At 37.0% G+C, this 24,499-nt stretch overlaps 1 protein-coding gene across 17 annotated transcripts in view; it reads left to right on the top strand.

The window, feature by feature from the left end:
- Positions 1-24,499, top strand: part of RASAL2 (RAS protein activator like 2) — a 399,585-nt gene that overhangs the window by 272,563 nt on the left and 102,523 nt on the right. The window lies entirely within an intron of this gene.

The raw sequence follows: 24,499 nt of genomic DNA, 5'->3' as shown, positions 1-24,499 counted from the left end.
TTTAGAGGCAAAAGGTTGTACATATCCAAAAGAATATCACGATGGAAATGCAGTCACTTTACTTATCCTTTAGTTACCTTTTTTGAAAACTAGTTATTTCTACTTCTAGTCCTTTATCACAACAGTGTATTGAATGTTAGTAAGTTCAGTAGTAATCCTTTAAAAATACAACAGACATTATTTTAATATGATGTAGACTCTTTCTTTGAATTAATTATATTTGCAGTCAGTACTTATGATTTCTCAGTCACCATTGCTTAAAGTCAATTTATTTCTCAAAGACTTTGTATGATACCAAAATATAATATAGTAGATTTTGCACATAGAGGCAAATTTAATTTTATCCTTAAAATATCAACCTGTATCAGTTTTAAATTTTCTGATTTTGATAGTTGTTCTGGATTATATAAGAGAATGTCCTTTGTTTTAGAAAATATACCCTGAAGCCATTGGCAGTAAAGGGCATAATGCCTCCAAGTACCCAAATAGTTTAGAAAAATGTCTATATAAAATAACAGTATATGCAGAAAGAATGATGAAGAGCACAGGTAACAAAATGTAAACAGTTGGTGAATCTAGATAAAAGGTATATAAGGGTAGGTGTACTCCACTTGCACCTTTTATGTAAGTTTTAAACTATATCAAAATGTAAAACTACCCCCCCCCCAAAAAAGACTGCCAACTTTGCCAACTTTAATTATCAATTTTTAAAAAGATCTATTTTCGTGTATTACTTGCCTTTGCTCATTCTCTTTTCCTGTGTATAAGAACAGTAGAGTAGGGAAAAGAGACTGAATCGGTAGTTTTTGTTTCTTCAAAAAAGATGGAAATCCTAGAAGAATTAGGAGGAAAACATGGTACCTGTAAAATTAGAAAATAACTCTCTTCTGCTGTACAATTTTAGACTTTCTGGTGTAGAAAGAGCAGATTATATGATACATCTTTTTGGATATCTTTTAAAATATTTTTGTATTTATTTTTGGCTGTACTGGCTCTTTTTGTTGAACGTGCTCTAGTTGTGAAGAGCAGAGGCTACACTCTAGTTACGGGCTTAGTTGTTCTGAGGCATGAGGGATCTTCTCCGAACAGGGACTGAACCTGTGTCCCCTGCACTGGCAGGAGGATTCTTAACCACTGGACCACCAGGCAAGTCCTGGATATCCTTTTAAGGTGTAAAGATTCCCAGACATGAACTTGAAGGAGAATGTTCATGACAGCATTAGTTATAATTTTAAAAAATGGAAAGAACCCAAATGGCTGTCAGTGGAATACTATCCAGCCATTAAAAACAATTAAGTAGTGACCCATGCTGCAGCATGAGCACAAGTAAATGAAAATCGGGCACAAACGCCACATTATGAATTCATTTATATAAAATGTCCACAATAGGAAAGTTCATAAAAATGAAACATAGATTAGTAGTTGCCTTAGGGGCCAAGAGGTTAGAAAGAATGGAAGTGAAAGTTGCTCAGTTGTGTCTGACACTTTGTGACCCCATGGACCCCATTGAATTCTCCAGGCCAGAATACTGGAGTGGGTAGCCTTTCCCTTCTCCAGGGGATCTTCCCAACCTAGGGATCGAATCCAGGTCTCCCACATTGCAGGTGGATTCTTTACCAGGTAAGCCACAAGGGAAGCCCAAGAATACTGGAGTGGTAGCCTATCCCTTTTCCCGGGGATCTTCCCAACCCAGGGATCACACCTAGGTCTCCCACATTGCCAGTGGATTCTTTACCAGCTGAGCTATCAGGAAAGCCCAGAAAGAATGGAGAATAACTGCTAATGGACACGAGATTTCTTTTTGAGATGAGGAAATGTTCTGGAATTAAGTTGTGATGGTTATACAACTTTGTGAAGATATTTAAAACCACTTTTAAAAGATTAATTTTATGGTATGTGACTTTTATTTCAATAAAGCTCTTATGTAAACAAAACTAAGGCCTAATGAACTACTCCTGCCTCAAAGTCTTTCCATCTGAATAAGAACAAGAGCCAAAGACCCTATAACTTTATATGATCTGGCTTCCTATTATTTCACAGACCTTGTCTTCTTTTATGAAGATGAGGGTCATTCCAATCTACCTGCACTGGTCTCCTGACTATTGTGACTTCTAGGCCTTTTTATTAGTTCTTCCCTCTTACTGGAAACCTAGCAACCTTTACTCAAAATTCAGTCTCTCAGAGGTGCCCTCTTGGCTACCTCTAAAATTTAGACCTCTCAAATATTACCTATTGCTGTTCTTTGCTTTACTATTCTCCTTAGCTCTATTCACCATCGAACACAATATATATTTTACTTTTTAATCTTATGTATTGTTTATCTCTTCTTCCCAGAACATAAATTCCATCAGGGCAGAGATTTTGCTCCTTTCATTCCACTACTGAATCCTAGGGCTTAGAACAGTGCTTGGCACTTACTCATCACTAATGTTGTCAAGTAGGTACATCTGAAAGTATAATAGGCAACTATAAGGAAAATCAGGAATGTTTAGTAATTGAAGAGAGGGCTACATGTTTTATACTCTTTGTTTGAATAAAAATTGTTTCCTATAGGACTTTGAGACTAAGGAAATGAAATAACTTGTGTTCAGTGTCTTGAAAGTAAAATAAAAAGACAGTCATTCAGTTCTTAAAATGAAAATAAAACTTTTTTGACTAAGGCAAATAATTCTTTTATTTATTTTTCAGTCATGGGGGTCTGGCAGACAACTATACATGCATTAGTATTTTAAAAATATTGACTGAATTGACTGTGTAGCCCTAAATCAGGAGTCAGTAAACTATACCCACAGCTTGTTTTTTCTTTTTTTTTTTTTTCCATAAATAAAGTTATATTGGAATGCAGCCACGCCCTTTCATCCACATATTGTCTATGGCTGCTTTTGTGCTCTAACAGGCTTCCCAGGTGGCACCAGTGGTAAAGAACCCGCCTGCCAGTGCAGGTAGACGTAAGAGACCCAGGTTTGATCCCTGCATCAGGAAGATCCCCTGGAGAAGGGCATGGCAACCCACTCCAATATTCTTGCCTAGAGAATCCCACGGACAGAGAAATTTGGCAGGCTGCAGTCCATAGGGTTGCACAGAGTCAGACACAATTGAAGAGACTTATCACTCACTTATGCACAGTAGAATTCAAATAGCTCTGAAGGAGACTGTATAGCCCACAAAGCGTAAAATGTTTACTGTCTGGCCCTCTATGGGAGAAGTTAGCTAACTCCTGCCTAAATTAGTCCTTGTAGGATATAGATTAGTGTAGTAGGGAACCTTGGCCAAATACTGAGAAGTTTAAATTTCATTTCTCTGACTACCTTTGTTGCCTTGAACAAGTTTTATGATCTTTGGTTTTCTCACCTGTGAAATGAAGATAATACACATCTTACATTGTCATTTAAGAATTTAAATGAGGTATCATGTAAAACACTTAGTGGAGTGTCTAGAAAATACTTCAGTAAGTTATAGCCCAGTGAGCAGCACACGCATGCGCGTATGTGCGTGAGTGTGCACACACACACACAAAAACATAAATGCCCTCAAGTAGAAATTCTTTCAGTCACATTTTCCAGATACTTTCAGTATCTGGAAATTCCTTATTAGGAAAATAAGCAATAAAGTTAACAAATGCTGATTAATGTTGATTAAAGTCCTTAGTATACTTCAGGCACACAATAAACCACCAAAATCTACAGGATTTGGTCATTTGTTGAAAAGACTGTAGTCAGGCATTATTTCTTAACTGTGAGCCCAACTTACAGTATTTCAAAGTCTTTGGCTCATATTTTAGGAAAATGTACAGTCCACTATAGAATGGTTACACTGTCAGGTAAATTTCATTGCTTTATCTGTAAGGAAAATTTTACATAAGGAGGACTAATTCAAATTATGTTTCTATTGTAAGCAAAGAAAAACAGTGTGATACTCTATATATTATGAGAAAATTTCAACCTAGAACTTTTTCTTAGGTGTCTCATATGCTAATTTTGTTTACAGAAGGTGAGTTTATAGTATTGGATTACTTTGATGATGCCTTTCTGTCTGTACAGCCTTTTCTTAATACATAAAAGACATTTTCCTTAACTAGATTCTGTTTCGGCTGTTAATTTGGAGACTAGTGGTATGGAACCTTACATCAGGAACATATGGGATCCTTTTGTATTAATCTATCTTTAGTATATAGAATCACAGTCTTACTTTCAGTAATATATCATACAATGAACATTTACTAATCATTCACTATATATAGGCATTAAAATTTTTTAATTAGTAGAACACAGTTTTTGCCTTCGAAAGGTATAGCGGAGGAAATAACTATCTAAACAAAATATTTCGGAAAAGTACTAGGAGTAATAACAGTACCTGTGTGGATGAGAAAGCTGTTAACTCTGCATTAAAGTGCCAAGGAAGACCTGGAGAGGTGATATTTGAGCTGAGCCTCAGTGGATTAGTTCGATGTCAAGTACGTATGGTTGAATGATACCTCACAGGAAGTATGAAACGCAACAAAAATTTTTGAGCACCTACTGTGTGCCAGATAATGATTGTGTTAGAGATACACCAAAGAGCAAAGGAGGTAGACTTTTTTCCCTGCTTTTGTTAGATTAAGTCAAACGTGAAGAGGTGTTGGAGAGATGTAAACAATACAGAATGGCTGAGCCAAGGAAAGTCTGAGGGCCACTACAAAGAAAAATAAATAAATAAATAAGAGCCATATCTCACCAGAGAATTTGAAGTTGATGATCTAGGCCAATGATTTCAACCTGGGAGCTTCAGAAATACTGGTGTGTTATTAAGTTACCACAAAGGAATTATCAATCCATGCTTAGATGCTAAGCAAGCAAGACATTTCAATAAAAAAGTCTTTTATATGTATTTATTACTATTTTTCAATTTTATGTAGTTATTTTGAGTAACAAAATATAGATTTATTTTAACATTATGAATTCATATTACCCTCCCTCCCCCTTTTTTATGTTTTCTATTTTCTTAATCAATTGATGCCACTGCTAGAACAGCTTTTAAGTCACTGTCTGTCAAAATGACTAATTTTAAAAAGAGATCCTGAAATATCCAGCCTGAGATCTCCTGCCAAAGTGGAAGCTGTTGAAACTTTCAGAGCAGCCAACCAAAACTTCAGTAAATATTAAGTGAACCCTTCAGTGCCAGGCACTGCTCTAGCTGCCAGGGTTACAAAGCTGTGTCCTCAGGGAACTTACAAAGTGAATAAGAGTCCAGATGAAGAATAATGAAGTAAACGTGGGAAAGAGGGTATGGATTCAGAGTATATTGAGATAGTAATCCTTAAGCAGTAAGAATGCTCTCTGAAGGCAGATTGCTAGAATAGAAATAAAGAGTGGATTGTGGGGAACAGAGCTAATGTTTTGCTAATGCAGGGGAAAGCTCTGAGTGATTTTTTTTTTTCACAGTAACAAACCCAATCAATCTCCAGAGAACAGGGATATTAGTGATTTATGGGTCTCTCAAAATACATCTTCTGCTTGATTTTTCTCTGCCTATTAATAAGGTATAAGCCTGTGAGATAATCCTAAATCAAACCATGTAGATTTGTAATGTAAATCACATAAAAAAAAATCCATCTGGCTCTGAGTCCTTTGCGATGTCATTGTAAGTGCGACGGGAGTTGAAGGACAGTCGTTTGCTCCGTCCATGGCTCTCTGAATCTTTAGCCCAACAAGCTCACTTCTCTTACTTCTTTCAGGCTTCAGCCTTCTTTCCTTTACACACACACACACAAACACACACACACACACACACGCACGCAAGCACACCCTTTTCTTTCTGGCTAAGAAAGACAAAGCTATTGACTACAAGCCCAGAGTTGCCCCCAAGTTCCGACCACCGGCTCAAATTCTTATGAAGTGGACTTGTAATATCCTTAATGTTGCTGTTGGCAGTCAGTTACAGATTCCATTATTGTCGATCAATGCAGTCGCCATGCGAGGTGGGGGGAGGGATGGAGGAGGAGCAGAAGAAAGGAGGGATGAGAGCTTCCTATTCACAGATTTATCAACCTGCCTTTGCTTGCAGGAAATCTTCGTCAAGGGGGCTGGGATGCTGTTGAAACAGCTAAAGCAGGAAAGGGTTAGGGGCTGCAGTTCTCTCGGCAGACTGAAAGGGAATTTGAAAACCTTTCTTCTCAGAACAAAACAAAATGCTGAATTTGTTCCTTTGCTTTTGTTTTTGTTTGATGATATGATTTACTTAACTGATTAGCTATTGTGCTGTCCAGTTATCTAAGCTGTCTCAGTGTAGGAACCTGTCTCTTTTTCTTTGAGTATCTTTGTTCTTTATTTTCCTTTTGCTCTCTCCTGACATTGAACACAAATTATTATTCAGTTTTATGCTGGCTTTTCTCTCAGGCTAAAGCTTAACACCAAGAGACTGAAGGACAGACCTTTCCTCCCTTCTCTTCTATCACCCTCTCTTTTAACCCTCTCTATGTTCTTCCCCCTCCCCCCATTGTATTAGATTGGTGTCACAGAGACAGAATTCAGAGTGGAGGGAGGATCACAATTTCTCTCTCATTATTACTGCCTAGCCAGCAATTTAGGTGTAGACCCCCAAGAATTTAGTCTGTGTATCTTTCTTTTCCCGCTCCATCATTCAGTAATTGTGCTCTGTATGGAAAAGTTTTCTGGCTGGAGAATGAGTCTCCTTTCCCCCGGTGATGTGGCCGAGTGGTTGGATAGTAGCACGGAAGAGGAGAAGAGCCTTCTGTCATTTCTGGGTACGGTAGGGCTCTGCTTGTTCTTTTAACCCTTTGTTGTCTGAACTTCTCTTACTTTGGGGAGCATGATGCCCCCCCCACCCCCAAATTGTCTAAAATCCACTTTCGTATTTTTAAAAGGGGGAAGAGGAATTAACAGAATTTGTTTAAGTTGTTTGCTTTTCAAGTTTTGTTTATGTCTGTAGAAATAGTGCCACCAACATTGGCTATGAGAAATAAGAGACAGTTTGCTTGGCTTTAACAAAGAGTGCCAGCTCCATGCAAGGCTTACCGTGGCATCTGGTCAGCTGTTTGTGGTATTTAGAGAACTTCTACCTGCCAAAATATATTGTTGTTTTACTATGCCTTTCAATACAGAGAGATGAGGCTTGCTTGTGAGCGTGGGAGTAGGCTTTGTGTGCAAGAAAAGCCAACATATGAATTGAGAAGTAGCTTTTATGCAAGGTTTGAAATATTTGTAATGTTCATATATAAGATTTCTACTGAGTATGTAAAAGAGAACACAAGAACCAACTATTACTTTAACTTTCCATTTACGGGTGCTTTCTAATAAATTTCTAAGTAAAGCAATTATTGGTTATGGTATTATTGATATAATAAATTCCTAGGAAAGTTAGGCTATAAATCCATTGCACTTAGATATCTTAAATTAATAGGAGAGCTTGATATTTATAAAAGTCATACTTGTGAATACTTTGCTAGATTAATAATTACCTTCAAATTTATCTTTTTTATAAATTTGATTAATTTCATGTTTCCCTAAATACTAGTATACCTTTATTATAAAGGGGCACAATTGATGGTGCTCTAATTTATTCCTCATGAGTATTCTCTGTGACCTGTGAGAAGTCTTCTGCCATTCCAGAAGATATCTCTATCTTATTTTACTTTCTTTTGTTATATTTAGCATACGTTTCTACTTTATTAACTCAATTAGGTTTTCAACTTTAAAATTCCACAAATGATTTCTTTTTTTATGCAGTTTAGATGTAAAGAATCATCTTAATCTTTTTTTTAATTCTACAAAGACTCAGTACATATATTTAGATATTAATCCTATTCTTAATTTGTTTATCATCGCCTCACTTATCTTGGGCATTTGGGTGACTTTAAGAAATGCATGTATCTCTTAACTCATTGCTCTGAAGCCTCTCTAAATCTACTTGCTTCACATTCCCTTCCCCCACACCCATTGAGAAATAGCAGTGAAGAAAAGCAAATATCAATATTCCTGAGTAAAACCAACCACTTAGACCCTACTGCATGGTGGGCAGGGAAAGCAGTCATCACTAAAGATCTTTCCTTTGCTCTTGCATGATATTTTTATGAATTCTGATTATCAATCCTCAAGATTAATTTCTTTCTTTTTTTTTTTTTGCCATTTCCCTACTATGCCTAAAAAGGATTTGACCAAATAAATAGAGATGGTAAATAAAAAGTACTATAGTTTGTGCCCCCTCCCACCCCACTCCCATTCTTCTTTAACCACAGATGGTGATAATAAAGACAAAGGATATTAGGACATGTTTAGAAGAAAAGTACAAATTCCTACAAATTATCCACCTATTGGAAGGAAACCTCCTAGGCATATATAATAGGTGAAACACAAATAAATCAGAGTCGCGATTCTGCTCAAGGGCTGTAGCAAGAAGTTAGTGAGTGAGTGAGTAGATAGCTAAGTATCCCGTACTCTACTGTGGCAGGGCTGAGCCCTGGGTGACAGCCAGTCTTAGTTTAGGGACTGAAGCTCAGTCCTGACCACGGGTAGCAAACACCTCCATCTGTGGATAAATAGGCATTTATTAAAGTGGGAGCAAACTCTCTTTGATATAGCTTGGAATAACTTGCAACGAGTCATTTGCTAATGTAGTTACCATTAATGAAAATGTGCTTCTCCCAGTGAAGATGCCAAGAGAAAGCAATCTGCTTTATGGTGAATCTAGGATAAGTGGAACTGAAAGGGACATTGAATCAGATAACCAACGCAACTGTCTTTCTTTACCTAAGGAATTTTATGGCAGATTTCCCTCTAGGAGAGAAGATGAAAGAAAAGCACTCAGTGCTGGTCAGGGTTCAGCCACTACTTCCTCTCTGCACAATAGCTACTCAACTGATGTTCAGGCCTTCCTATTAATTTAGTGCACTGCTTGTTTGATGAAACTTAAGAAACCGTGCCCTCTTCATTAGCCTATTTAAGAATTCCGTGGCTCCCTCATCACCTGTCAGATAAAACTCCTTACTTTAGAAATTATTCTGGCCCTTCCACCTCACATCCCAGTATTCCTTTTGGCATTGCTAAGTCAGAGTTAGGGAGGACCCTTCATTCTACCAAATTGATTAATTTTCTCTATCTGGGACAAACCTTGCCCTTTCTAATCTTTGCATGTGCTGTTTCTTCTGTTAATATCATCTGTGTTCCTTCATCCAAACTGAACTTTCCAAACCCTACCCCTGTTTCAAATCTTGCTCATAAACAAGATACTGTGTTAGGTACTGTGGCTGGATACAAAGAAGTAGAAGATAGAACTGCTGAGAAGCGTAGAGTTTGGTTGGGGAGAAAACATGAACTATGTACAATTAAGTGAGAAAGAATTAATAATTCAAGACAACAATGGAGAAAATAAAATAAGGCAGTACCTGATTGTAAGATGATTTATCCAGGAAAAAATTGCTTTGAGCCTTTGAAGAATAAAGACATCATTTTTGGCTAGTGATACTGAAGATCAACTTATAGAGATAGGTTTTAATCTGAATCTTCAAAGATAGAATGTATTTTTATGGAAATGGTGGAGTTTGCTGTATGAAGGGAGTGTCATGAGGAATATTAAATTATATTCATGTCTAAAGAGTAAACTGATTTGAAAGGAATGGAAAGTTCATTTGAAGAAGTGTTGAGAAATAATACTTGAAGGATATTTGGTGGCTCACTGTTTAGGATCTTTCATCACAGGCTAATTAGTGACAGTGTTAATCCTGAAAGCAATTGAGAAGAATTAAGATTCTTGAACAAGAAAAAAATATGGTCAAGATCATTTTTTTAGGAAGACATATCTGAAAGTGTCACATTGGGGGAATAACCTTGAAGCAGTTAAACCTCTTTGAAAGCTATGACAGTAGTCCAGATATGAAATAAGTGCTTCTATTGTAACATTTAACTCTCCATATTATAATTATGTGTTTCCTTATTTATTATTAATCTAGACTGTGAATGCCTTCACATCAGGGGCTCAATTCTCTGTCTTTTCAGTACCCAGGTACACTTCAGATACCCATGAATATTTGCACAGTTCAGATGAATAATTGAGATGAGAAGACAGAGAGATTACAAAGGATCGATCAGAATTTATGACTGATCTGAGGAATGGGAAACAAAATGAATCAAAGACTGTTTTTGAAGCTGGAAGGATGGTGGTACTACTAAGAACAGAGAAGTTGGAAAAGGGAGTCAGTTTTTAAGGAGAGAGGGTGATTTCTATTTGATATACTGAGTTTGAGGGGACTGGTATACATCTGGATAGAAATATAGTTCTGATGATTGGAAATGAAGTCACAGGTAGAGAGTGGTGTTTGGGAGCCACCAGAGAAAAGAAAGACTGTTGAAGGAATTGTAGGTGATGTACTATTGAGAGACTGTCGAGAAAAAGTAGAGAGCAGGAACTGAATCTTGAAGAACGCCAAAGATGGGGGTAATAGGGTGGGTAGAAAAAGAGGAGATACAGAACAGTCGTAATGGTTGGGGAAAAGCCAGCCAGGATGGTGTGTTATTGCAAGTGGCTCAGCGGTAAAGAATACATGGGTTCAATCCCTGGGTCGGGAAGATCCCCTGGAGAAGGAAATGGCAACCCCCACTCCAGTTTCTTACCTGAGAAACACCATGGACAGAGGAGCCTGGCAGGCTACAGTCATGGGGTCACAAAAGAGTCAGACATGACTTTAGAGACTAAACAACAACAAAAAAACAAAATCAAGATAGAAAAGGTCAACAGTGCGGTCAGTAGTGTCATTGGTTACAAAAGCCCAAGAAAAGTCAGAATATACACTGGATTGGACATTAGGAGACTTTTGATAACCTGTGAAGGTATCAGTGGTATTTGATTCATTAGAACTGAGGAAGAAGAAGTCAGATTTTATAATATTGAGAAAGACAGAAGATGGTGAGACAGTGAGTTCAGTTCAGTCGCTCAGTCGTGTCCAACTCCTTGCAACCCCATGGACTGCAGCACGCCAGGCCTCCCTGTCCATCACCAACTCCCAGAGCTTGCTCAAACTCATGTTCATTGAGTTGGTGTTGCCATCCAACCATCTCATCCTCTGTTGTTCCCTTCTCCTCCTGCCTTCAATCTTTGCCAGCATCAGGGTCTTTTCCAGTGAGTCAGTTCTTCGCATCAGGTGGCCAAAGTATTGGAGTTTCAGCTTCAACATCAGTCCTTCAAATGAATATTCAGGACTGATTTCCTTTAGGATGGACTGGTTGGATCTCCTTGCCACCCAAGGGACTCGACAGAGACAGGTTAAGTCTCTTGTCTGCAGAAACCTTTGACTGACACAAAGAAAAAGGTCTTTTAAAATGAGGGAGACTTGTGCATCTTCTTAGATAGAGGAGAGAGCTAAGATACTGAACTTACAAGTAAGTATCTGTTGAAACAAACATTTTAAACTGAACAGCTGAACTCTCCACTCTGGAGGGAAAGAAAATTCCCAGAAAGAGAACAAAAGATAACAACTAAAAATCCAGGTAGTGAATTGCCCTGGGGGCATTTGCCTGACTCAGAATTCCTGAAAGTTAAGTTTTAATGGTCACAAGATAGGAGATACGTTTAGGGACTGAAGTGAGGAATTAGAACTGAACGCCCCACCCCATTGTCCCTCATAGGACGAGTTCCTTGAAGAGTGAACATGGAAATTTAAAAATCTGCTCACAGACAAAAATTGACAGATCTTATTTATCTTAGTCTGGACTGTTGAGAGAGGAGGACAAAAATCCCCTGGGAATTCATAACCACTGTTGTGATAAGGTAAAACTAAAATAGTGGACAATAGTAGTTATGTCAGAGATAGGAAGGGGTGATTGAAATTGAAGTATTTTAAGATCTTTGAATTATTCAAGAGAAGGTGAGAAATCAGAACTAGCTCTAGGCTTTAGGTACATATGTTAAAATGTTAACGACAACTATTAAAAGAGTAAAAATAGAGTGTATAGCTTCAAAAGCTGTGGAAGGGAAAATGAACTTTAAAAACTTGGTCATTCTGAGAAATAGAAAAACAAAATGCATAGAAATACAGTAACTAGAAAAAATAAGATGGTAAAAATAAAATCCAACTATATCAGAAAACACAATATATGAAACTGTTAAGAGTAAGGTAGGTTAGACTTCATCCTTGTTTTTAATGCTGTGACTAAGAGAGGCGTTAGTGGGACTTCCCTGGTGGTCCAGTAGTTAAGACTCAGCTTCTGCTACAAGGAGCACCAGTTTGATCACACAAGCTACATGGTGCAGCCAAAAAAAAAAAAAATAGAGACCTAAGAACCTAGGGAGGTTAAAGCAAAAGTTTGGTGGTGGTGGTGAAAGGTATAAAGTAGAAGGTTAGGATTAACATATACACACTACTGTATATGAAATACATAACCAACAAGGACCCGTGTAATAACCTTTAAGGGTAAGTAATCTAAAAAAGAGGATATATATGTATATGTATGACTGAATCATGTGCTATACACCCTAAATTTACATGATATTATAAATCAACTATGGGCTTTCCTGGTCAGCTGGTAAAGAATATGCCTGCAATGCAGGAGACCCTGGTTTGATTTCTGGGTCAGGAAGGTACCCTGGAGAAGGAATAGGCTACCCACTCCAGTATTCTTGGGCTTCCCTGGTGGCTCAAACAGTAAAGAATCTGCCTGTAATGCAGGAGACCTGAGTTCAGGTTGGGAAGATGCCCTGGAGGAGGGCATGACAACCCAGTCCAGTGTTCTTGCCTGGAGAATCCCCATGGACAGGAGGTTCCTGGCTGGCAGGTTACAGTCCATGAGGTCACAGAGTCGGACATAACCGAGCGACTAAGTGTGCGCACACACATAAATCAACTATACTTCAAAAAAATAAATTAAAAAAAATAATTTTCTCAAAAAATAACCAAAAAAACTTCCATAAAAGTAAAAGTTTTGGGAGACGATATACCAGGCAAATACTGATTAAAAGAGAGCTACCGTAGCCATGAAAATGAAATCAAATGGATCTTTATGTCAAAAAATGTTGCTAGAAATAAAGGAGATCCCTATAGTAGTGACAAAATATAAAAATCACTAGAAAGTTGTAACAGTTTTATATGCACTTAAAAACAAAGCCTTAAATTTATAAGGCAAAAATTGACAGAAGTATACGGAGAAATTGATAAATCTGTGACCCTATCTACAAAAATTATTAAGGGTATTCAGTTTAGTCTCTCAGTTGTTTACAACTCTGCCACCCCATGGACTGCTGCACGCCAGGCTTCCCTGTCCATTACCAACTCCCAAAGCTTGCTCAAACTCATGTCCATCAAGTTGGTGATGCCATCCTCATCCTCAGTCGTCCCCTTCTCCTCCTGCCTTTAGTCTTTCCCATGGACAGAGAGTTGAAGGTATAGAAGATACAAAAAAAACACAGTAAGCTTCAGTTAATGGACACAATAGAATTCTGAAGTCCAACAATTATGTGGTCTTCTGAAGTATATGTGGAATCTTTATGAAAACCAACAATAGATTAAGACATAAATAAATCTCAACAAATCAAATTCTTTATATCATACAAACATATTCTCTTGATCATAGATGAACTAAGTCAAAAATTAGTACCAAAAAAATTTACTCTTAAAACTTTTCTTTTTGAAAACTTTTAAGGTTGAAAGTTTTAAAGTTAAAAATTCAAAAAAAATAACAATGGAAATAGAACTGAACATCCTAAAAATCGTACATATCAAAACTTATAAAATATTGCTAAAATAGTTATTAAGTGAAACTTATAGCCCTAATCTTTTATATTGAAAAGAATAAAATTAAGTGGGCCAGCTGAGCATTCAATAAATTCAACAAGGTAGAAAAAAAAGGATAGACCAAAAGAAAGTTAAAGGAAAGAAATAATGAAAATGACAGCAGATGATAATAGAACAGAAGGCAGAAATAAACAGAATCAATAAAGCTAAAATTTGTTTCTTAAAGAAGTCCAATGAAAATAAAACTGTCAAGATTTGATCAAGATGAAAGAGAAAGCACAAGTAAACAATCTTAAAAATGGGAAAAAGAACATAGTTACAAAAATCAGAGACCTAACAGACTATCGTGAACAACTTTATGCTAATATATTTGAAAAAAATGAGAGAAAATGAACATTTTAAAGAAAGATATAATTTATTAAAATTGACTACAGTAGGAATAAAAAATGTAAGTAGTTCTGCTACTTACAATCATTAAAGAAATTGAATCAGTAGTTTAAAATGTACCACTGATTGTGGTTTGATTTCTCATATAGTTTGACTTCTGAAAAAGAATAAAACGCTGGATCACACTTGTATTAGTATTTACAATCAGTGATAGTTCAGTTTTTTATTGCAAATGAATAAATGGACATTTTAGTATCTAAATTAAAAAAAAATGCTAAGAACCATGCTAAAACCTAAGCATGGAAATTGAATTCATATTGAGCCCATAGGTGGTCATGGTTACCTTAGAGTTTTTAAGTATTACATCCTTTGTTGAGGGGATATCCTTAGAAAAGGGGAGGGGGAAGAAGTTCTTTTAAAATTTTTCTTTTATGGGTATGTAAATAAAAAACTAGAGGAAATCAAGCTGAGCAGATATCCCAAGAAAGCAGGCTTCCCTGGTGGCTCAGATGGTAAAGCGTCTGCCTGCAATGCGGGAGACCCAGGTTCGATCCCTGGGTCGGGAAGATCCCCTGGAGAAGGCAGTGGCAATCCACTCCAGTACTCTTGCATGGAAAATCCCATGGACGGAGGAGCCTGATAGGCTACAGTCCATGGGATCGCAAAGAGTCGGACACAACTGAGTGACTTCACTTTCATCAAGACTTAAACTGATTAATTTATGTTTAAGTGTGCTTCTACAACCTGAAAATTTGTGAATTTTTAAGTAGAATGATGCATAGAAGGAAAACCTTAATCTCCCATGAAGTTTCTTTACCAAAATCTCAATTATAGTGTAAGACTTAAGCTAATAGACATAAAATGAGAGTAATTCTTAAACTTGACTGCTAATGCTAAGTCACTTCAGTCGTGTCCGACTCTGTGCAACCCCAGAGATGGCAGCTCACCAGGCTCTCCCGTCCCTGGGATTCTCCAGGCAAGAACACTGGAGTGGGTTGCCATTTCCTTCCCAATGCGTGAAAGTGAAAAGTGAAAGTGAAGTTGCGCAGTCGTGTCCGACTCTTTGTGACACCATGGACTGCAACCCACCAGGCTCCTCTGCCCATGGGATTTTCCAGGCAAGAGTACTGGAGTGGCGTGTATGCTTTAATGCCATATGTGAATTAGAAATAAATAGAAAATTTATTAACATTTTTATTATGAATTAAGTTGAACCATATGAAATTGCTATTTTATCATTTTAACATACAAAAAAATTGGCAATTCTGTGAGATCACGTGTGTTTATTAAAGGAGAAAAAAATCAACAGACTATGCTGAACTATTTTTTAGTTGTTTAGTTAAAATTTATTTGTTACCATATATCTTCTATTTCAGTGTTCCATGCAAGAAAAGAGTGGATGCAAACAGTTTATGGAAACATTGTGGGAGAAATACTTAAAATTGAGAGAGTTCTATTTATTAAAATTTATTTCCTTTGAAAATTTAGACAGAATTGCCATTGTTCAAATACCTAAATTTAGGTAGTTTGATACCCCAAACTAGAGAACATATAATCAAGTAATGGGAACTTACACAAATATATTACTTGGAAATCAAAGAAATGTGAATAATTAGGCCTGGCTTTATGGAAGCAGATGAATTGAAATTGGTATTGAAGGTTACCTTAGATTTGGCAGATAAGTGAACACCATTAACAAAGACAGACACAGAGAAATTAATATGGCCCGTTTAAGATCAGAGATCATCTGACCAAGGCAATTTGTTGCAAAGTGTTGGCAGGAAAGAGTATGTAAGGTAGGAGCTAGGTGGTATTTTTTTTTCAATGTGTGATTGTCTATCTGTAAGATTTCTGGGAAGGTAATTTCATCAAGAAAGTAATGTTTTAGAGAGCTTAATCTGGTAATGGTGATCAGGATAGCTTTAAGCAGAGAGACAGGAGTCAATGAGATTAGTTAGGAGGGTCTGGCCATTATCTACAATGAGAAAATAAAAAGTCCTGCAGTAGAGTGATACATGGTAGTGGAAATACAGAGAACAAAATGAAGCCAACATTCGAAGAGAGGTTTGACCATGTTTGGTGGCTGAAGTATACCAATCAACATTATAGAATTATAGATAATAGGTTTCTCCCTTTTCTGTTACTTTCACTGTAGAGATTTTTGTTTTTTGTATAGCACCTCATGCATATTTGGTCCTCAGTAAATGATTAATTTCTCATCTTTATGTTAGAGGCTGATATATTTTTATTTTTTCAGTACTTTCAGTGCTTTCTGTTAATGTCTGTTGGGGAATAAAACCCAAATTAGTCTTAAAGGACCCTGACATAATCAAGAATCAGATCTTTTTACAAAAGATTTTTAGAGATGAACACTGAAATCATGGTATGAATAAATCAGATTTATCCAGAATTATATTTGAAACATACTAATAAAGAGAACACATTATTAAGTCAGTTATAGGAAAAGTTTAAGTAAAGTCTGAGAATATCTCCATAAATTAAAAGACGTATTATCTTCCAGAATGGAAGACAAAATATTATTCACCAAAGCAAAGCTATGAAATTAAGGAAATGGCTCAGAGGGTAAAGCATCTGTCTGCAATGCAGGAGACCCAGGTTTGATTCCTGGGTTGAGAAGATCCCCTGGAGAAGGAAATGGCGGTACCCTTGCCTGGAAAATCCCATGGATGGAAAAGCCTGGTAGGCTAGAGTCCATGGGGTCGCAAAGAGCTGGACACGACGGAGCGATTTCACTTTCACTTCACTATAAATAATTAGATTGAAATGTTCAAAACAGTTGTTTTATGCTTAACAGTGCTTTCTAGTTATTTGGAGACTGTTCGTTCTAAACCTAAAGTCTTAAGCTTTTAGTTACCTTTCCACTTAAGTGTACTGAAAATTACTTTAAGTGGACAGATGGATGGGTTTTCTTTTCTTTTTTTGAAGACTGTTCTTTTAGAGGAGTTTTAGGTTCACAGCAAAATTAAGAGAAAGTTACAGATTTTTTTCCTGTGTCCCCTTGTCCCCACAAATGCATAGTCTCCTCCTTATCAATATCCTCCACCAGAGTGGTACATTTGTTACAGCTCCTGAACCTACACTAACATCATAATCACCCAAAATACATGGTTTACATTAGGATTGTTTCTAAATGTTGTATATTTTGTGGGTTTGGACAGATAATGACATGTACCTTACCTTACAGTACCATACATAATATTTTCACTACCCTAAAAACTCTGTGCTCTGCTTATTCATCCCTCCCCTTAAGGGCAGTTTATTTTTTGGAGGGCTTTTTTCTACTTTTTAGTTCAAAGAATCAGTAGTAGAAATTCTTTATAGCTTAATTCCTTTTTTGTTCTTTTTTTACCATTTCATTAAGCAAGTTAACTTTTCTCCTTCTTTATCCCATTGCCTCACCCCTCTTTGTTTCTTCATTAGAATGTTCTTATTGCCATCAGCATTCCAGGATTGAGAGTTTCCTTTGATGGGGTTTCGTTTGCAGTAAATTATCCACCAAAGAGTATGATTTAATTCTCTTTAAAATATGAAGAACCATGTGCACTTGTTAGAGTTCTTTGAGTTATTTTTAAGAGGAAATGAGAAAAACTGGAGTTTCCATGATTGTTTATCCTACTTTTTATTCATTACAGTCCACGATACAAAACACAAGGGGAATGGATAGCATGCATGGTAATTAAAAGTATAGCCTCTGGATCCAGACTGCATGGGTTCTAATCCTGATTCTGCCTTTATCAGCCCTGCAAACTGAGTGGAGTAATAGATCATCTCCTTCCTTTCCCATCTGTAAAATGGGGGCATAATTCCAATTCCAGAGATTTGTGAGGATTAAAGAAAAAATTAACATAAAATACTTAGCATGTAATAAGGAATAAAAACGATAGTTTGGTGTTGCAGTTATCCTTGTTATACTTTTATTACTACTACTAAGATCCCTAGTTGTTATCACTAAGTACCAGAGATATGCTTTGTATTTGAAACTTAAGATAACCATATGTGCTGTGCTTAGTCACTCAGTCGTGTCCGACTCCGCAGCCCCATGGACTGTAGCCCTCCAGGCTCCTCTCTGTCCATGGGGATTCTCCAGGCAAGAATACTGGAGTGGGTTGCCAATGCCCTCCTCCAGTGGCTTTTCCCAATCTGGGGATCGAACCTGGGTCTCCCGCATTGTGGGCAGACGCTTTACTGTCTGAGCCACCAGGGAATCCTGGGTAACCATATAAATATCCCTAAACTGTTTTCTTAGTCTTTTTGGTTGACAGTAAAAATTGTTCTCTATCATCTCATCCATTATCATCATGTGAAACCCTAAGTTAAAGAAACGATACACTTGTGGGTGTTCAGATTGCGTGACCAGAGGGATATCTGCTCTCCTACTATATTAACAAGAAGAATTTTTAGAAGTAATAATAATAAAGGATAAATTTGTTGAGGTGAAGAAAAGGTGGGAGAGACCGGATGGCTTTCCTTTCTGAGAATTCACTACGTTTCTGTACCTAGCACCAATTTGTACGTATTGAAATGTGTCGAGGGCATGCAAACTTGAAAGGACTGCTTGCCTGAGTGAAGTACTGCAGTCTAAATGATACAAATCGGATGAATTAAAGTGGCTCTGGGGATTTGTATTTCAGAGCAGCTGGATGGTAGTGACTGTCGGTGCTTTGGCTTTACAGCAGTAGAGATGGGATAGGGCAGGGAAATGTCCTGCTGAAAATCAAGTGGTGAAGTCTATAAAACACCCAGGTGCTATGGTGTTAGCAGCTATATAAATGCAGAGTGTAATTTTCTCCTCTTTGCTCTTGTCACTTTTCCTTTATAAAATTGTTCTCTACCTGCATCTTTAAGCTCCCATTACCTTTAAGGAATCCTCCAGCAAAAAGTATGAAATGTCATGAAGCCTTTTTTTCTTTCACACTTGCCATTTGTTATTAAAGACCCTCTTACTAAAGAGGTACAAGCCCATTTCCCAATATTGTTCCTTCCTTCCTTTTCTGTTCCTTAAGTGTCTTCTGTGCCTCCTGTGGAAGAAGAATTCTCCTAATTTAGAATTCACAGCATGGAGAAATGAGTTGTTTGCTTAACTCATTCATTAATAATTTGAGCCATGGACTTATCACATCCTATTTATTGTTGTCATCATTTATGATGATAGTGAAGTGGATTCATTCACAGTAACATTATATACATTGAAATTCCAGTGACTTAAATGGGTGAAGAAACACATTTTGGTGTGTATTTAATTTTCTATCATGATTTGTTGAGAGGTTGATTTTTTAAAAAGTTTTTGAAGTGAATTAAAGAATTCCTTTTTGACAATGATATTAGAATACTTGCTTACTAAATATAATGTCAAAAATATTAATGGGACATGTGAGTAATTAAAATTGACAGAGCATTCACATTCATTCATGTTTTATAATTCTGTATACCAAACTACTAGAAATTGGCTTGGGTTGCTGTTAATGTGAAGTATTTAGTAAAGTATTTATATATGCCAGCTGACTGCATCTGTGAATATGTAATATTTTCTGGTCTGTCATAACTAGAGAATTTTGCTGTGAGAAGGATATTTTGGTTCCTTACATCATTATCCACCAAATTAAAACTTTATAAATATCTTTATTCATTCTGTTTATCATTTGTTTTGAATTTTCTGAAATTACTTTCATATTGGTAAGGTTATTATCTTTTTTTAAATTTTGCCTCCACCTTCATCTAAGAGAATAATAAATTGGCTACTACCTCAGTAAAAAATTGGCTACTACTGCCCCAAGAACTAATAGAGATACTAGGCACAGTGGTTAGCACATTATAAACATTTAATAGTAGCTCAAATTACCATAAAAATTTTTCTTCCTTAGACAAATTATTAATAAAAGAGGTGCTTATAATTTTGAAGTACATCTTTTCCTCCTAAAAATGTATTTTTGAATCATCTCCTCCACTTAAAAAAAAAAAAGGTAGCTAATTCTAAGTGGTAGACATTATCAGAATTTGTGACATTTTTAGCTGGGTAGTTATTGTTAAGTATATGTATGTATGACATGATGGTGTATGAAATTTAGTTAAATGTGACTGAACAAAAAGTAAGTATAGTTGATACTTATATTTGATCGCAATGACATTACATAACAGATACTTGTTCTCAGTTAAGGTATTTGCACAGGCCTTTGGAACCTAACCCTCAGTTCATACAAGCATTGCCCTTAATCTCTTTCTGAACGTAATAATATTGTAGGATCATTTCAAACACATTCACTATTCAAAATCCTTTAAAAAAATTTAAGACAGTGCCAGGAAGTATATCTCCATAGTATTTCTTTATTTAAAAATTTTCTTTACTGTGGTAAAAGTCAGATAACATAAAGCATACTGTTTTAACCATTTTTAACTGTCTGGTTCAGTGTACTCCATAGTATTTTTGTGTGACTTGTAAATCTGGATGAGGTGCATTTCACCAGGTGGTTTTTCTTTCAGAGGAAAAAGCTAAGTCCTTATGTGTAGGCCTACAAAGCCCACATGATCTGAACATGCCTGCCCTAATTCCTCTTAGTCTTTCTGCTATTATTTATCCCCACTTCCTGACTGCAGCCCCACTGGCTTCCCAGCTGCATTTTACTCTAGAAGCTTTGTATTGGCCTCCCTGTCTTCAGTGGCCCTCCCTGATAAATCTACTAGGCTGACCTCCTCAATTCCTTAAGTACTGGCTTTCACTCACCTTCTCAGTGCCTCTCAGTTCAGTTACTCAGTTGTGTCCGACTCTTTGCAACCTCATGGACTGCAGCACACTAGGCTTCCCTGTCTATCAACAACTCCCAGTGCTTACTCAAACTCATGCCTATCGAGTCCATGATGCCATCCAACCATCTCATCCTCTGTCGTCCCTTCTCCTCCTGCCTTCTGTCTTTCCCAGCATTAGGGTCTTTTCTAAGGAGTTGATTATTTGCATCAGGTGGCCAAAGCATTGGAGCTTCAGCTTCAGGATCAGTCCTTCCAATGAGTATTCAGGACTCATTGCCTTTAGGTTGACTGGTTTGATCCCTGCAGTGCAAGGGATTCTCAAGAGTCTTCTCCAACACCACAGTTCAAAAGCATCAGTTCTCAGCGCCTCTACCTATTCACTATGGTTACTGTAGTGAAATTACTGTACTTCTTCATCTCCTTTTCTCTGTCCTCCTTTTTCCCTCCCTGAAACACCATCTGCTACATTGGCTTCATTATAAGTAAACTGAAGGCCATGAACACACTGTTAGGTCTGAAAGACAGGGTTGAGTTCTGTTTGTTGAATAGGCACATCTTCCACCAAAAGGGCCTTTGTCCTTATAATTATCCAGTTGTCAATTATTTTACCACGCTTTTCAAAAGAAAGCACGTTGACATAGAAGAAAATGTGTATTTTGAGGAAATGACATTGCAATAATATATTTTGGATTTAGAGAGCCCCATTCTTTCAAAAAGCTAATTTTGTGTCAAAGCAGATAAACTCATTCATCTTGTCTTCATCTCTGGTTAGTCTGAATAACCCAGCTTATTAATGCAGATCAGAGCAGGAAAGGTTGAAATGGCTTTACACATAATCACACAGATGGTTAGTAAAGGTGGTAAAAAGAGCACCCAAGTATTCTCTTTGTTCAGTACATCATCTTATGTGGAGCTGTAGTGGAGGCTACCTCTCGTTATTATAAGTTGTCACCTCACCTCAGTTCATACCCAATGGCAAAAGAAATGAAGAGATATATTTAAAACCTAAGTGGCTTTTTATAACTTTTTTTTTTACCTTTTAATTTAAAGATGAAAAACATTATTTTTAGAGGGTGAGACATGAACAAATTAGTTTTAGTCCTTTATCCACAGAAACAATATCATATGCCTCTTGTCTTAAGAGAGTGAGCATATTTTAAACATGACTGTAATTAAATATTGTGACTATGAAGTGAATATTCATTTTTTACAGCAGGGAAAAAATAATGCAGTCGTATGTAGCATGAGGCAGGTAGGGTAGAGAGCTGTCTAATTTTGGCCTACTGGAACTGGTATAGATTTTCCATCCAAATCAGCAGAAATGTAGCTCTAAGAGCATAGTAGCAGCTTTCCTTTCTGATTGGAGCTTTAAAGTCGAAGGTAGCCAGATCAGTTTAGCATGCTGGCCAGCCTGTGACTAATCCAGCAAGTTATTAATTCTGCTTTTCCTGAGGCTACTCCCCTATTCCAAAGTGGACTTTGGTTTTGGGGGTATACATTCTTTTCTCAGCTTTGAAACAGTTACGAATCTTCTGGGCACTAAACAACCTAATACTCAAAGGCCTTTTCTGCATCAGTAGATAAATTGCGTTGTGGTGGGGGCTGGGAAAGTCAAGAAGTGTCTTTTCTGCATCAGTAGATAAATTGCGTTGTGGTGGGGGCGGGGAAAGTCAAGAAGTGTAGACTTCCTCCTCTTATCACCAGTTGATTTAGCTTATTTTGTTTCCTTACTTTTCCCTCTTTAAAGGCAATTGTTCAAACGTCAAAAGTAATTTAATTTCTCCTTTTTGAACCCAGTGACATTCTTTAATCTACATCAGAGTTCGGTTTTTGGTTTTTTTTTTTTTTTGTAATACAGAAAGAGAATGTAAAGAAAAGTACAACAAAGAACATATTGTTAGGGTTTGAAATGTGGTTGCTCATTTTAGCCAAAATAATTCCAGATAGATAAAAGCATTGAAATATATTTACGTAATGAGTTCATATGCCTGAAAACTAAAATTAGATGTTTGGAAAACAGTAAGGAAATTCTTTTTTTTCCTCAGCCAGAACATTGCAAGTCAAGGAAAACTGTTCACTAGATCATTTTATCCTTGCTAATGGGACTTTTTTCCTCCCAATTTGGTTTTTCCATCAGTTATTCTGAGACTGAAATATATTATATTGTAATAGTCAATCTCATGTATCTTTCTAATGATCAGTAATGGGCAGAGGGAAGATGAGATTTTCTTCTACCTTCACCAGCCCCTGTCTCCACCTGCCTGCCCTTCAGATTGAATTGCCTGACTTAGATAATCATCCTTTAAAGTCATGTTCCTGAAGTCTGAAGGTCTTGTTCAGTGTGCTTTGACAGACCGATCTGTTTAAATTCAGCGCTTTGTGCCATTCCCGTTAATTGTACTACCATTTTTTAGAAATGTGCTAGGATTCATGGGTGCCTAATTCTGAAAATGGCTTTGTACATTAAGGTTCATTTAACTGATGGTTAGGGGGAAGTTGAGAGACTTAAAGTTATTTTAAAACACAGTAATAGCTTGGAACTTTCTTGTACTGCAGGCATATAAGACTCTATGTTGTCAGCCTCTCGGTCATTAGGCTTGTTGTGATTTGGCTTATATCTTACTGGTCAGGATGTCACTGTGAAGAAACGTTTAGTCATGGAACGAAAATCAGTGTCCAGCATCAAAGATAGTAATAGAGTAAGCACTCCCAATTGGATTTTCATAGGCGGGATTGATTTGTGTGCATTACTGGGTCTGTGTAAAATGGTGTCCTTTTGGCACTAGCTGAATATAAATTTCAGGAAATGTTTTTTCTTCTGTAGATCAGTGCAATACAGTGAAATTTGCTGTAACTGAGGGGAGGCAGTGGTTGGGCGTCCGCTAATAGCCTGAAAGGAACTAATGAGGATGTGCAGTCCGGAACGATTGATTGAATAGCTGCAGTCCTGTGTGTTGCTTTCTCGCTTGCTCTCTGCAAGCTGTAGAGAGGGAGGGGGAAGAGCAAGACACAGGGAGGGAGCCAGAGAAAAAACGCTTTCTCTTAAGTGGAAGTAGCACGGATCCCAGGGGCCAGGAGGCCAGAAATGGAAGTTTAAACTGCATCTATCTTTTAAAGGGAGAACAGCAGGAATCAAAATGTCAGTCTCCGGAGTCACGATTTACTCCTTATTTTTTAAGATCTGGAAGATAACACAGAATACTTTTTTTAGGATGTGTTTTTTTTTTTTTTTTTTTTTCTTGTCCATGTTGAGATTATCTAATGTTGTCTGAGAAGCTGGATTCCTATATGTCTGTCAGTTGAAGTGGAGATGGGAAGCAGTTGTGATAAAGGTATAATATGTATATATCTATCATCTGTGTGTGCGTGTGTATGTGCATATATATATGCATATATATGTATCGCTCTATAAAAAAATTTAAATGTAACCTTAATATAGCATATAGTAATTAAATTGGAGAATACCACATGATCTTCAAAATCTGAAATGCATTAGGTCAGTTTGCACAGATTTAGGATCCCAGAGTTAGATCTTAGTGAGGTCATACTGCCAGAACAAGGAGAAGCTGAGCTATTTTTATATCTGCATAAGCATATATGTTATTTTATCCTAGCAGCAGCTTTTTGTCTTCT

The sequence above is a fragment of the Bos grunniens genome, chromosome 16 (assembly GCF_055505025.1).
Source record: "Bos grunniens cultivar Pamir isolate PY7600 chromosome 16, Bosgru_T2T1.0, whole genome shotgun sequence".
NCBI lineage: Eukaryota > Metazoa > Chordata > Mammalia > Artiodactyla > Bovidae > Bos > Bos grunniens.
The sequence above is the reverse complement of the archived record's forward strand: the minus strand, read 5'-3'. Positions and strand labels throughout refer to the sequence as shown.